The 16,583-nt window shown below is 40.8% G+C and overlaps 1 pseudogene; it reads left to right on the top strand.

Annotated features, from left to right (window-relative positions):
• Window positions 1-4,469: 4,469 nt before the first annotated feature.
• On the top strand, window positions 4,470-15,180 carry LOC115036143 (piggyBac transposable element-derived protein 4-like; annotated as a pseudogene).
• Window positions 15,181-16,583: the final 1,403 nt, after the last annotated feature.

The raw sequence follows: 16,583 nt of genomic DNA, 5'->3' as shown, positions 1-16,583 counted from the left end.
GAGAGTGAAATACAGGAAATAATTGCACCATCTTGAATTCAAACTGAGTACAGCCCAGAATGGACCAATAATTTTTTTTGTTTTTTTATATATTCAAAATTGATTTAAATGACAAATGTAAAGTAGCATCAGTAATAGCACCAGAGTAAATACAAGTGTATGCCAATCACATGCCAATCACAATGCCAGTTGTGTCATCACAGTAACAATGGAACATACGAGTTCAATTGAAAGGGAACATAAAGAAGATAATAAGAATTCACACATTAGTGGATGCAGTGGGCCTGTCTTGCATGGCACAGTTTCTCAAATGGGGGGTTGCAGGTTTGAAACTGACACTCTCAAATCTCAATCGTCCAATGAGCCCTACCACCACCACTAAACAGTCTACTCACCCTTTTTTCTATATAAAATAAAAAAATAAAAAAATAAATATGTCATATGATTTTGAATGTGCATTATGACATCTGTGGGAGAAGATCTGTAAGAGAAGAGAATCATGTTTTGGGGAAATATTGACTGGAAAGAGAAAGCTAGATGTTTGAAGACATCTTTCCAATTCAAACAGTGGTTGACTGACAATATAACATAAACAAAATAATAATAATAAATCACTAACTAGCTAACTGTCTCCATCCTAACAAGTAATATATGGGTTTGTGAGGCAAAATGGGGAATGGTAATTATGAGGTATTATGAGGTGGTGGTAATGAGGGATAATGTATGAAAGTGTGAGACACTTTCTTTGAGCGCCTTACTGGATCCACAGCCTGAGAGCTGAACAACTCTCGCTGATTGTGCGTGAGTCGCACTAGCCGACTGACTTCAGAGCTTCAGAGCAGTGCAGGTACTGGAAGTACTGGAGTGTGTGAGAGGAGACTCGTACCATTTGTGAGGAGTGTGGGTGTTCTTTTTAATTATATGGATATATTATGTTTAACCTACAAACTATTGAATCTCTCTTGGGGCATTATTGGAGCTTGTGAAAGACGACTTGAAAGCTGTTCAGCACAACTTGTGAGGGTGCTTCAGCTAGCTAGTCCCGTCCATCCCTTCCATCCTAAACGTCAAATCAATGCCCACTGTCCCACGTTGCCTTTACTCCAAGAAAGGTTTTTTTATTGTTCTGCCACATTTAAAATGCCGACATCAACCCTACCTTTCACACTATCGCTCCAGGTCACATCTCACTTCTCCAATTCTAGTGTTGAAACTAACCAGGTATAACCTACAATATGAAAAGAATTATTCGGCTAAGTTGTTTGATTTGTGTGAGTGGGAGTTTGATTTTATCTCTTGTGAGAGAGACTAGATGTGAACGTAGCCCACCCCTTGCCACCTGTAATACCTTCGTGCCCCACAGTTTGAGAAACGATGAGCTATACTGAAACACCTTTTAAAGAGAACATGATCTGTGGCTGGATTCTGTTCAGGGTGGCACAGAGTCTGCTGGGATTGACTCCGGCCCAGCTATGGCCCTGCACAGCTAAGTGCTTCAGATGGATTGTGTTCAGAGAATTCGACTTTTGAATAAATTAACCCACAATTATTAAGAACAGTTTAATCGGATGGGAGACATTCCCAAATTTTATTAAATATCCTGAAAAGCCTGATGAATTTATCTGAAGAAGAGTAAGTAAAATTGCACTGGTTATTTTTTGTGTAAAGTATCCTGAAAAAAAGGCCTGCAAGTAAAATTGATGCTTATTATGATTATTGCATTGAGTAAAAAAAAAAAAAAAAAAAAAAGTCCAAAGTCTCTAAAAAATAATATTGTAACAGGCTGACACTCTGTTTGGGGATAACATTGTTATATATGTGTCTTCTGCTGCCTGACTGGGTTATCAGCTGGGCTATCACTCCACTGTGATCGATCCTCTAACAGGACTGATGAGCCACCCTCTCCTGCCTACCCGGGCTTCAAACCCATGCCACTGTGCTCGGTGTTAACGCTGCTGTCCCTGCCCAATTTTTCCTCATTCGTAAGAGTATATATTGTTATTTTTTTTCCAAGAATACTAGCCTGGGGTGTGTCACGCAGAGCCCAGCACTTCAAAAGATCCCCCCATCACTGTCCTAATCACCTTCCACTGTGCTCAGCCTAATCTCTGTTCTTTCTCGTCCTTTAAATGCTGTTTTTGAGTCTAAAATTTTGTGTTGATGAAAAAATAACAGAAAAAGTGGCCGTTGTGAGGCGCCTACAACAGCAAGTGACAACAAAGACTAAGTACCCCCCTTTCCCCTCCACCTCTTACTGCTTGCTGCTTCCTTCCACTGTTATCTTTAACAGAAGAAGTCTTCCCTTATCTTACTTGTTCCCCTTTTGTTTTGCTCTGGAGACATTTCCTTTCCCTCCTCCTGGTCTCCTCTCTTTCTCTGCTGTATTCTCTGATGCTCCCTTCTTTTTGTTTTCCTCTACTTAGAGGTTCATGGGCCAAAAGCTCATAATCATTTCAAAGGTCCTTTAAATATATAATAAGAGTTCTGCATTGTGATAAACAACATGTCACTGGGAGAATATCAACATGGCTCCTGCGGGCACACACACACACACACGCACACATACATTGTGCATATTTTCCCTGTGTTCCTTACACAGTACAGTCTCCTCATTGGTCACTAAAGAGTGGTGATAGACATTCACAGTGCTTTAAGGACAGAGATACACTGTACACAAACATGTCCTGTTCCACACAAACAGATTGTCTGGAAGGGAGACAACATTTAACATCCAAGCTGACTATTGCCCATATCTACAGGTGATTTAACACCACTCAGCGACAATATTATGACCACTGTCAGGTTACGTGTTCTTGTTCCCATGCTACTTGTCAGTGGATGAGTTATATTGGACAGCAGGTGAACATTAAGTCCACACGTTGATATGCTGAAGATGGTTGTGAAAATGGTGGAATGGGAGACTGTGACTGACTTTAACAAGAGCCAAACTGTGTGGTCGAATGGGTCAGAGAATCTCCAAAGATGCAGCACTGAGGAATGTTTCTAGTCTGCAGAGATCAGAAGGAGTCTAAAACCACTGGAAAACCACTGGATCACACAGTCATGAGCAATGAAGGTTAATTGATGTTGAGTTTGTAGTGCATGTAGTTGTGGGCTGTGCAGCCATGCTGACCCCTGTCCACCACAGGAAGGGTTAGGGAGACATGAGCATCAGAACTGGACCACAGTGCAATGGAAGAAGGTGGTCTGGTCTTATGGAACAGGTTTTCTTTTACATTTGCAAAAAGTAATTTTTTATGCTCTTGGCCAAAAGTTAAGCCCTATTTAGTTTTTCCTTTATTTGCACAGATTTCATGTGTATAAATTTAAAAATTTGCAAGGTCGCCAGTCCATCACATAAATCATCCCTCCATCCATATTTTGCCACTTTTCCTTTTCTGGGTCATGGAGCCAATCCCAGCCAACGATCCAGACGACAGCAGGGTACAGCCTGGACAGGTCACTCATCACAGTTCACACAAAGACAATTTAAGGCAAAAAAAAGGCAAAAAAGGCATTCAGAGTCCCAATAAAGTGTAGAAAAGAAAAACTGAAACACTAGTAATGTAAAAATAATGTTGATAGTAACAAATCAAGATGGAAATTTAGAAGAGTAGTCAAACACACTTTTTCACACAGAATATAATGTAAAATAACGTAAAATAACGTGTCCAGTGAAATGCGTAAGTCATCAACAAAAAAAACAAGGTCTGCTTGGTTGCAGCCATTTAATGGAGAGGTGCATGCTATAGCTTTAACCCTCCTATTATCCTTGGGGTCAATTTGACCCCAATCAATGTTTATCATTCAAAAAACAATAGTTGGCTTTTTTTTTTTTGCTCCATATTTCATGACTTTTCCTAATTTGATGGGGACAACTGATTAAGCGTAAAATTATCATGATAATATTTTTTCAATGTGCTGAACGCATATTCCACGCATCGGTGTGCAAGCTGTTTTAGCTGTGTAAAACTTGTCTGTCTGTGTGTGTGACCTAACATCCCCACACCTGCAGGTGCAGAGTTGATACTTTTAGTTGATACATAATGGGGGGAAACTTTCCCGCTCTGGTGGGGGGAGACTTTCCCGCTCTGTGGAGGGGGGGAACTTTCCCGCTCTGTGGAGGGCGGGGTATTCCTGCAAGGACATTGGTAGTTCATGCAAAATAAGGGAGGAGCAAACATATAAAAGCTTGCATTGCAGCCCTCTATCCACATCATTCTTCTTTGTGCTCTGTGTACACTGCAATCTGCACGCTCTCTCATTTGAAAATGTCTTCTGGGAAAAGGTTTACTGTCAATGACGTTTTGGAACAGCTCTTTGACAGTGAAAGTGACATAGAGGAGAATGTTTCTGAGACAGAGGATTGTGTTGAGGAGGACCCTGATTTTGAGGCATTCTCATCTGATGAGAATGAGAGTGTTGACCCTCCTGTTGCTTCTCAACCACCAGCAGACACGATCCTTTCCAAAAATGGAAAGACAATATGGTCCCTTTCCCCACTTAGACAGCAAGGTACACTTAGCGCTACTAATATTATCAAAATGGTTCCAGGCCCCACCAGATATGCAATCAGCCATGTTGAAGACATCAAGTCATCATTACACCACACACACAGCTCTTCATAACACCATCGATTGAGAATATTGTACTTGGGATGACAAATTTAGAGGGGAAGCGTGTGTATGGGGACAGTTGGAAAGACTTGGATGTAGTCGACTTGGAAGCCTACATTGGCTTGCTCATTTTGGGGGGAGTTTATAAATCAAAAGGTGAAGCAACAGCAAGCCTTTGGAATGCTGAGACTGGAAGGGCAATATTTCCAGCCACCATGTCTCTGAAGACATTCCAAGTTTTGTCATACGCTTTGATGACAAACAAACAAGGCACGGCCGACGCGAACGTGACAAACTTGCGGCAATAAGGGATGTGTGGGACAAGTGGGTGCAGCGTTTACCCCTGCTTTACAATCCAGGCCCCCACGTGACTGTCGATGAGTGCTTGGTTGCGTTTCGTGGGCGCTGTCCATTCCGACAATATATGCCAAGCAAACCTGCCAAATATGGCATCAAAATATGGGCAGCATGTGATGCACAGTCCAGCTTTGCATGGAATATGCAGGTTTACACAGGCAAATCTCCTGGCGAAGCACCGGAAAAAAATCAGGGCACAAGGGTTGTGCTTGATATGGCTGAAGGACTGCATGGGCATAATATTACATGTGATAATTTTTATCTTATGCCCTGGGTGAGGAACTGCTGAAAAGGAAATTAACGATGTTGGGGACAGTGAGAAAAAATAAACCAGAGCTTCCCTCTGAACTTCTTGCTGTCAAGAACAGGAAGGTAACATCTTCAGTGTTTGCCTTCACTGATAAAGCAACTGTGGTCTCATATTGCCCCAAGAAAGGGAAAAATGTCCTGCTGCTTAGCACCATGCACAAAGATGATGCCCTGAGCAGCAGAGAAGACAAAAAACCACAAATGGTGCTGGACTACAATGAGACAAAGGGAGGGGTGGACAACCTGGACAAGGTCACAGCCACATACAGCTGTCGACGCATGACTGCCCGTTGGCCCCTTGTCATCTTATGCTTATCAACATCAGTCAATATGGTTCATTCTGTGAGAGTCATGAATGTGCACCCCAAATTAGAAAAGATTTGGATGAAAGATTTTCAAGATACACTAACTCTAAAACTGAAAGTTTGACCTGATGGTGGCGCTACAGGGAAGGTCATATCATCACCAAAACCAATAGGATTCATACTCTTGTGGTCATTAATGTTGTCAGTAAATTTGAGAAGATTTGTATGAAAAGTTTTTAAGATAAATTAATTCTAATTTAAAAGTTTTGCCTGATGGTGGCGCTAGAGGGCAGGTAAACTCACTGATAGGTTTCATTATCAAGGGGTTATTTATGTATTCAACAAATAAACAAAGTGCCTGACACAAAAACTTGGTCAACAATTTTCTGTAAATCATTTTCTGGAGGCAAATATACCTGGGGTCAAATTGACCCCAAGGGTAAAATGTGTTAGTAATATTTGAGGATAATACGAGGGTTAAGATGCAGGTTCTGGGTTTTTATCAAAGTGTCTTTTGCCTTTATGTTACATTAATCCCTCTTTTTTTTTTTTTTTTTTCTTTTCCTCAAAAGGACGTTTAAGCCAGCACATGAAGCCTTACATTGTTCATATGCCTGGTGGGTGTCAACCTCCATCTAAATGTTTGCCTTTGCCCTAACATTTCAGAGCTCGCTGACACCGTTTGCATGTAAACATGCTGCAGAGGAGCAGCTTCTTCTCTCTAGAAAGATGCTGTTTGGAGGAAATTGAGCAGCTCACCCCTGGCACTGTTTCTCTCCATAAATCTTTTAGCATGTGCCTTATGGCTAAATCATTTTGTACTGACACATTTTAACCTCGATGCCGCCCTGCAAGCTGTGAGAGCTCGATGGCATAGAAGAAACAAATGGGGGAGAATTTCAACTGAAGGGAGACATTTTGTCTTGCTTTGTGCTGTGTGCATACATGTTTGGGTGAAAAGAGGGAGAAAATGCAACCTTTAGAGAAGAGTTTTGGTTGGAAAAAGCAAAAACACAACAGAGCTATTACTAACAGAGCTAACAGGCCCTCAAGGGGAAATGAGCAGCTCTTTTCCTTTTCAACAAGGAAAAAACTTTATTACCAGAAAAATTTGGCGCAGGTTTACAGCCCAGAGAAGCTTTGAGAGAGCAAAGTGATTCAGTATGTTATCACGTTTTGTATTCCATCATGATAATTTATTTAAAGAAAAAGGACTGGTCAAACTGCATAGACAAAGATGTTGCTTCTGCAACAGGAACTGATCACATCTCTCAGTTTCACTGTATTGTGGCTTCCAGGCTCACATAGCCAGACCTAGGGCGACAATGGTTCATTCTGCCATAGGGGGAAAATGCTGGCTTATTTGTGTTTCTTTAAACAAATCACAGTGCTCCTGAGTCCCCTGCAAGATAGTGTTGACGTGAAATTTGTTCTGTCATTAAAATTTCTGCCAAGAAAGCAGCAACGATGTGTCGACTGGTTGATTTTAGGCTCCAAGTCTTTATCATTATGTGTCATTTTCAGGATACAAGGTTGTTGTGGTTGCTCATAGCGGAGGGTATTTAGAAAACAGCAGTAGGCAGGGGGAAGCAGAAAGTCCTGTAGACCAGGGGTTCTTAACCTTTTTGACCTCTGGGTCCATTCAAATAGGAACACTTTCATTTTAATAGATCCGAGTCTTGGTTTGATTTGTATTCAACCACTAAATCAAGTCCACTTACAGTTTAACAAGCTAAAACCTTGTGAAATAAATGATACATGATACACTGTAAACATCTCAAAGACATTTATTTGTATCGGATATGTAAACCTGCACATACAACAACACTGAACAGGTTAGCAACTATAACAAATCAAGTTGCTACAAGAAAAATCCACCAGCTTCCCAACTAGCTTTGGATGTGTGGATTCTAGATGCCACGTTAGTTTTGAAAGCTTCAGTACTTCGTTAGCGTCATTTGCGTTCGCCTACACTCAACACACAAAGCCAAACTTAATGCATACATTGTCAGTGATGAAAATAACGCTGTTACTTTTTTCAGTAACAAGAAATCTAGTTGATTACTCTCTCCATCTTTATAACGGTGTTACTGTTAATGCCAAAAAATGTGGTGCTTTACTATAATTGAAACATTTCAACCAGATCTCTGAACCGAGAGGTGGTGACTGTTTCTACTGTTCTTCTTTGGATCGTGGGCACCAGACAATTGCATAAATGATGACGATTGGCTGAGGTAGGGTAAAATTTCATGGTGAGCCAATCAGAGGTAGAGGTGGGCGGGTGAGTCAGTCAGCTAGAAACAGGAATGGTGAGACCAAATAATCCAAAAGCAGCCTCTCCACGTCTGTGTCAAAGTAATTCAAACTTACTCAGACATCTTATAATTGAAGATGCATATTATTAAGTTCCATTAAAGAGGGCTGCAGGTGTGGTCCGAATTCCGACACATTTGAGCATTTAAAAATTTACTTGAAAGTAACACAATAGTTACTTTCCACAGTAACTAGTTACTTTTATAATTTGACTGAGTGAAAAAAGCTTTCCAAAGACTGTTTCTCCCAGAAAGCCTGGAAAACATGCACACTTATCTTCACTGGAGCCTGTCAACTCTTTTATTTTGCAAATTAATGAGCACCCAAAGGTTTTCTGGCCATACTGTCTGTTAAACTGACTGAACCTTGGCCTCTGATATTTGTCTGTGAAAGGCCACAACCTGAGTGCTGCCTGTTTGTACTAAAGACAATGCAAAGACAATCAATGCACTTATAGACACACACACCCTCTCCTGAACCATGACATCTTTCTTCCATACCTGGTTTAATTTCCAGTTTTGTTCCTCCCATCTGAATTGTAGATGGTGCTTTTTTCTCCATAATTCATACACTCTTCTTTATTGTGTCATTTGTTGTTCGCTGCTTGTCAAAAGAATGAAAGAAAAAAGAAAAACAGGTAAAGGATATCTCCTTTCATCTTTAATCCTGTTTTAAGGAATGAAGAAAGCATGTCTGAGCTAAGATTCATCACTGGATTCAAAGAGATCTACAGAAACAAAGGGAAGCTGTCGAAAACCACGCCCTTATCTGGAGACATCTCAGGATGAGACCAGACTGTTCATCCACCCGGCAGGGTACTCACAGCTTTAGTTTTTATCACTCTGATTTAATACTGGTACAATTACATTTCTACTCACAACACAATATTGCACAACTCTGGTTGTGAATTCTTAGTACACAAAGTGAACAGCCTGCAGGTGTTTCATGAATTCAGAAAATATTGTTATTAAACTCTTTATATGGCCTTCCATTGTGTATTTCTCTTTCTTCTGTGAATAATTGGGCAAGTGCAGACTATGAATGTCTCATTCAAGGATGTCAAGAGCCTCAAACTAAGTTTAATGGCAGATAATCCAGGAAACATCAGTGGTAAATCAGTCAGCACAGACACACGAAATGGGGGTTCGCTGTGTAACAGGGTATAATTGTCATGCCTCTCTGCCAACAGGTTTACCAAAATTAAATAAAAAAATGTCCTCTTTAGCTGAGTAGAACAATGTCCCTGCTCAACGGACAGAATCAGCTATTGCCCATATCACTGGGAGACTCCATGCTTCCTGGGGAGTGTGTTGTACACTGCTCTCTTGTTTTGCGTTGATGTTCATACTTCAACATATTGCTTTAGCATGGGATGATAGCAGGATCTGTGTGTGGGACTTAAGCAATAAGGTCAGAGGTCGAGAAGAGCTTTGCACTTGAGACTCACTCTGATGTTACAAAGTTATTCATTCAAACTATTTGCTCCCAAACGATTCAATGTCAGAGGCTTTCCTCAGGTGGATTCGCTGCTCCATCTGACAAACAGGATGTGGCAGAGTCCTTGATCTTTACTGCAAGGGTGACCTGTATTGTACCATGTGTGGGCCAGAACGGGACATGAGGTTGGGTATATCTGTGTTGGAATTAATGGAGAGACGTGGAGGGGTATGTTAGTTCATACAGATATAGTGTTTATGGATTGACTGATTGATTGATTTCAAATTAACTGTGGTTTGTCTTGGCAGAAGGGCCATAAATGTCAAAAAAGTTAATGGGTGTCTATTAAGTTTTTGTATTAATGTGTAGATCAACCCTCAAATGTTCAAACCTGTACTACTTTCGGCAACAGACTTAAAAATGTTATATGTTGACAAAGGACTTGTCTATTCATCACAGTTTTCAGCTATTACATATCTTTTATACTTTTTGAGCAGCAAATGCTCAAGTATCATGCTCAGTTTTCACAAACTTAGTTTATAATGTATTGAACGGAATGGTCAGATGTAGAGTGGTGTGTAGTTTCACACATAGTTGGGCACACATAGTTGGGCAGCAGGCTGCGTAGCAGTTAGCTCTGTCATCCCAGAATAAGAAGGTTGCAGGTTTGGTTCCCAGCCTGGAGCTTTTCTTTGTGGAGTTTGCATTTTCTTCTCGTGCCTGTGTGGGTTTCCTCCAGGTACTCTGGTTTCCTCCCACCATCCAAACACATGCATGTCTAGGTTAATTGGTGACTCTAAATTGATAGTGGGTGTGAATGTGAGCCTGAGTGGTTGTTTGTCTTTGTGTACTGGCCCTGTGATGGACTGGCTACCTGTCCAGGGTGTACCCCGCCCTTACTCAGAACGGTGGCTGGGATTGGCTCCAGCAACCCCCACCCCACATAGTTTGAGGTAGCCACACCATTTTTTTTCCAAAGTTGTAGAGATTCTTGTCCTGTATCAAACAATGTGTCTAACAGTGAGACAAACAGAGTTTGTCTATTTCTCAAATTTGCTTCAATTCAGTTTCTCAGGAGACTGTTGTCTCACAACAAGAAGGTCATGGGTTTGGTTCCCGGGCCTCGGGCCTTTCTCTGTGGAGTTTGCATGTTCTCTCCATGCCTGCAATGGTTTCCTCCACTGTCCAAAAACATGCATGTTTAGGTTAATTGGTGACTTTAAATTGCCTGCATGTGTGAGCCTACAAGGTATTCAGTGAAGGCATAAGAAAAAATATTGAAAGAATTTTTGTACTACTAATACTATATATATGAAAAAAAAATTCAATGATTTTTAGTCATTCAGCACTAGAAATATTCATTGTTATAAACTACTAATATTTCTTGGGAAACAACGAGTTAATATAATAGAACCAGAAACGGACCAATCACACTTTTTCTTTCAATGGTATCTGGGTAGGCTATTAAATCAGTGATTCCTCCTGCTTGACCTTCAGTGGTTGTCATGAAGGCCCATGTAATTCAAGACAATGTGGGCATGAATTTGAGTGACCATGAGGGAACATATTACAACATCTTCTGGGTAATTACAAATACCTTGGAGAACATATATAAGTCAAGTGACCTGCCAAAACAGTGAGTGAGTGGAGGAAAGACAGAAGACGATTTAGACAGCAGGGAAATATTATGAGCTAGTGAAGAAGAAGACCGTGTGTAGCCTATAATTTGGATATCAGCCAGGCAAAACATAGATATTATACAAAAAGGCCGACCATCACCTGACTTGCATTTTCAATCTAGCAGCTACAGTCGCTATCAGTGGCTAACGAGCAGCAGCAGCGCAGACCCACAGCAGCAGCAGCAGCAGCACAAAACTGAATTTGTAAGAAGTATACTGTTGGCCTAAACCTACAATTTGCAAACAGGTTTATAGCCATTAAGGCCAGTGAAAAATGGCTGAGCATAACTTACAAAGAGCATTTTCCTTTTCCCATTTCACCTCAGGAGGTGTTTGTGTTATACTTTTGGCAGAAATATTAAATCTACTTTGAAATTCAATTGTGTCTAAGCTGAAACAAACACAAAAATCATTGGATCCATCTTTAGTTGTTTAACAGTAGCTAATGATTATTCTAGACATTACTTTCATTCCAGCTTAAAAAAATATGTGAGGTAAGTGAATGTGTGATTTGTTTGTTTCATTTAGGTTTTGTAATTAAATGATGTCACAATAGCCAGCTTTCAATGTCTGTTTTTCCTTGGTATATTGCGAATCCAGTTTGGGCAAATAAACCTTTTATATGCTGAACATCCATGTGACAGGGCTCTGGCTAATCTTTTATTGCTACAGGTGGTCCTATTGAAACTCTTTATAAAATTATTTAAACCCAACAGATCCCCCCATGAGCAAACACTTGGCAACAGTTGCAAGGAAAAACTTTGAGCAGAGCCAGGTTCGAGGATGCGGTCATCTACCTCGACCGGTTCAGTTGAGAGAGAGACACGGGACAGGGAGAGAGGGGACAGGAAATGGGACAGACAGAGACTATGGTTAGTCACATGTTGCTGCATGCAAGGGGGAGAGAGAGAGGTGCTCAGTGCTTCCCCCAGTAGTATAGGCCGATTGCAACATATCTAACGAGTAAATGAACTTTAACTTTTTAACTCTCAGCTCTGTCATACAGAAAGGTTTTAAGCCTGGTTTTGAAAATTATTAAGTCTACCCCCCAGACTGATACTGGAAGTTGGTTCCATAGAAGAGGAGCCTGATAACTGAAAGATCTGCCTCCAGATTTACTCTTGGAGACTCTAGGAACCACATGTAAACCTCCATCTAGAGAGCAGAGTGGCCTACTAGAACAGTAAGGAAATGTGAGCTCTCTGAGATATGAAGGAGCTTGGCAATTAAGAGATTTATATGTTTACAGAAAGATTTTAAATTCTATTGTGAATTTTACTGGCAGCAAATGATAAGAAGCTAAAAAGAAGAGATGTGATCCCTTTTCCAAGTTCCCATTAAGATTCGTGCAGCAGCATTCTGAATCAACTGAAGGCCTTTTAGAGATTTGTTTGGACATCCAGATAATAATGAGTTACAGTAGTCCAGCCTAGAAGTAACAAATGCATGGACAAGTTTTTCTGCATCATTAGACAGGATGTTCCTGATTTTCCCAATGTTTTTCAGGTGGAAAAAATCTGCCCAACAGACTTGTTTTATGTGACGGACAAAGGACATGTCCTGGTCAAAAGTTAGAGATTTCTTACAGTGGAGCTGGAAGCCAAAATAATGCCATCCAGACTGATTAGATGATTAGATAGTGTTTCTCTGAGGTACTTAGTACAGAATTTAGAAGAAAAACATTATGGGTCATCCAGACAATGTCTTATATTGTCTTATATGTCTAATGTCCCTAACCCTAACCCAGTCTGACTATCTGACTAACTTCATTTGGCTTCACTGATGAATACAGTTGAGTGTCATCTGCCTAACAGTGCAAATGTATGCTGTTTCCTGATAATGTTGTCTAAACGAAGCAGATAAAGAGTGAAGAGGATTGGGCCAAGTACCAAGTACCCTGTGGGACTCCACAATGGCTATAGTGCATCAGGAGGATGTCTATTTGATAAATTGGATTTGAACCACCTTAGTGCAGTTCATTTCATCTCAATTTCATGTTCCAGTCTCTGTCATAAAATATTGTGACCAATGGTGGCAAATACAGGACTAAGATCTAAGAGAAGTATGGAGGCTGATCCATTGTCTAAAGCTAAAACATCAGCATCAAGATTTGTTTTCTTTAAGTTGGGGTTTGATGACTGCGGTCTAAAGAGTCTGAGGTACCTAACCTAAAGATGGTCCAATAAATTTTAATTGTTATGACCCCGACCTAGGGAAAGGAGGATGTAACACAAAAAGCCAGATGTAGTTTGGCAAACTAAGGTTTTATTGCTTTAGATAATAGAAAAAAAAAAAAAAAAAAGATAAAATGGGTAATATAACCAAAGGAACAAACTGAGGAAGAGGGCCGAGGGATGGTGGTCAAATCAAAAATAAAGAGGACTCACTGAGCTACGCTTCTCTATTTGCTTTAGACCAAAAGAAAAGAACACAAAAGCTACCTGCTTAACTAAAAACCGATATTACAAAAGGACCAGCATCCCTGCACGTAGTATGTCCACACATCACCAAATATGTAACAAAAATTATATCAGCCGTCAGTTTGTTATATAAAAACTTAAACCTGGCCACACTTCTTCAGAGCATCACTAAGGAAAATAATAAAAGGCTGAAAACTAAGAAACAAAATTGTTATAAGGAACTGCCAAATCTCTAATCTCTCTTTGCGGAATGCAAGATTTTGAGGCCAAAACACAACTGACGCAAACCGTCCAATTCAGACAGCCGCCCGGACTGACTGACGAGTTGCCTCTCTTGTAGTCCACCATCTGGCAATTGACAGGAGGCGCGGCCTGTCGGTCAGGTGCCGTTCCAATCGGCGGGAAGGAGGTGTGGCCAGGTGTGCAAGAGAGAGAGAGACACACACACACACACACACACACACACACACACACTCTTTATCTGATTGTTATAATTTTATCTGTAAAAAATCCTATAAAATCATCACTGCTGATAGCTAAGAAGATCACTGGTTTAATTGAGATATGACTGTCAGCCTGGCTACAATGCTGAATAATATGAGCTTCTGGAACTGTGGAGAGCTTTTCTAGATACGTACATAAGCTTTCTTTCCAGGCTCGATGAGACTCTTCCAAGTTGTTGGAATGCCGTTTTCTTACTAATTTCTGTGACATCTGCCTTAAGGCCACAGAGCCAGCCTACTCTGTTTGAATACTTTCTTTTTGAGATCAAGATTTGAATACAGTGTGGCCATAGTGTTAATCACAAGGTCATCAACCTGTGTATGTTAGAAATCCTCATTTGAATTTCGACATGGCGTTGCTGCAAATGATGACCGAATGTTCTCTCTAAATTTAGCCACAGCATCTTAATAACAATAATGCATTTTATTTATATAGCGCATTCCATAGTACTCAAGACACTTTGCAATGAGAGTTAAACAATTGAATAAAATGTAAATTAAAGACAATAAAGCACACAGTCAAATACACAGTAAATAGATAAATAAAATGAAAATGAAAGAAGAATCAAAAGTGTATAGTGAGGGGCAAGGTCACATGTTAAAAGCAATTTTAAAAAAGGTAGATTTTGAGGACGGAGTTGAAGGAGGGCAGGTCCGTGCCAGTTTGGATATGGTTAGGGAGAGAGTCTGGTGATTTGTTCGGAGGGGTGGGGACAGGAGGTTGGTGATGGAAGAGTGAAGGTTGCGGGGGTAATTGTGGTGGTGGAGCAGGGCAGTGAGATAGGAGGGGGCCTGATTGTGGAGAACTTCATGGAAGGTTATGTGATGTGGGACCGGGAGCCAGTGGAGATTTTGGAGAACGGAGGTGATGTGGTCATGGGGGCAGGTATGGGTGAGCAGGCAGGCAGCAGAATTCTGAATGTACTAGAGTTTGTTGATTGGAGGATGAGCCTGTTGATGATGATGCTGTTGCAGTAATCCAGTCTTGAAGTGATAAAAGCGTGAATGAGGGTTTCTGCAGCAGGTAAGGAGAGTAATGGACAAAGATGGGCGATGTTTCTGAGGTGGAAAGAGGTAGTCTTTGTGATGTGGTTGATGTGGTGTTCAAAGGAGAGGTTATCGAAGATGACACAGAGGTTGCAGATGTGTGGGGAAGGGAGCAGAGTGAAGTTGTCAGCGGTGAGGTGGAAGTTGTGGGCAGTGTTGATGACGGATTTGGGGCCAGTGATGATGAGTTCTGATTTGTCACAGTTAAGCTAGAGGAAGATGGCTTGCATCCATGACTTTATTTCGGTGAGGCAGTGGATAAGGGTGGAATGGTGATGGATTTGGTGGAGATGTACAGCTTGACGTCATCAGTGAAGCAGTGGACGTGGAGACCATGTTGGCAGATGATGTTTTCAATGGGGAATATGAGATAAACATCTTCTATAGCCGAATTTATTCCTCGATTCTGTGTGGTCAATTAAAGTAAACTCAAATACAATGAGGCAATAGTCAGTCAAAAGAAAATTTTGAGGAGAAATTGTTAACTTGTCAATTTCAATGCCGTATGTGAAAACAAGATCAAGGATATGATTGAAGCTGTGAGTGGGTTCATTCACATGTTGGGAAAAGCCAATTGAGTCTAGTAGGGAAAGAAACCCAGAACTAAGGCTGTCACTTTCTACATCTACATGTATATTGAAATCTCCCAGTGTAATGATTTTATATTTACTGTGTACTAACTCTGATAAAAACTCAGAAAACTGATAAGAATTCTGAATACAGACCAGGTGGACGGTATACTGTAACTAACAGAACTGGTTTTTCACCTTTTCATTTTGAGTGGGAAAGACCAAGAGTCAGGCTTTCAAAAGACCTGCAGCCAGATTTTGGTCTAGGGTTGATTTATAGATTTGATTGAAATATTGCAGCCACCCCTCCTCCTCGACCTGTGGTACAAGGAATCTGAAAATTAACATGAATGGAGGGTGTAGCTTCAATAAGACTAACATACTCACCCTGCTGCAGCCACGTTTCAGTTATACAAAATAAATCAATAAAGATGATCAGTTATGAGATCTTTAATAGAGATTTTGATGATCGTGATTGAATATTCAATAGTCCACATTTAATTGCAGTTTTATTTGAGACCAAACTCAAACTCAAATTATGGTTGTTTTGATTTCAGTTAAGATAGTGTTTAGCGCCTCTTCTGTTTAATTTGGGCTTAGTAACTTTACTAAATTTAGGTGGTTGGTGGTGAACTTGCTGCCTATGACTCTTGTCTCAGACAGTCACCCAGCCCCCTGCCCGGGGACTCTCTCGGCTGCCGTAGGAGCTGGTGTATGTCGGCCCGCACCGGCTACAGGAGGGAGGCTAGCTACAGTAACATAAGCTTGGCTAGCTAACATGCGAAGCCGCAACTCTAACTCACTAATTCTTGCCACTGTTTCTGCCATCACCCTGCATCTACAATGAGGAGTCCCATCATAAAAGGATGCGGAGGAGTAACTGGACATGAAGCACAGGACAGGAGAGAAGAGGGAGAAGGAGGAAGAGAGAGTGGAGAGAGAGAGCTAGAGCACATTGCTAATCATTTAGTTCGATTAGCAGAGCTGCAGTATCCTCTATAACTATCGTCATAATTTGCTGTAGGGAT

Source organism: Echeneis naucrates, chromosome 22, assembly GCF_900963305.1.
Source record: "Echeneis naucrates chromosome 22, fEcheNa1.1, whole genome shotgun sequence".
NCBI classification, from domain to species: Eukaryota; Metazoa; Chordata; class Actinopteri; order Carangiformes; family Echeneidae; genus Echeneis; species Echeneis naucrates.
The sequence above is the reverse complement of the archived record's forward strand: the minus strand, read 5'-3'. Positions and strand labels throughout refer to the sequence as shown.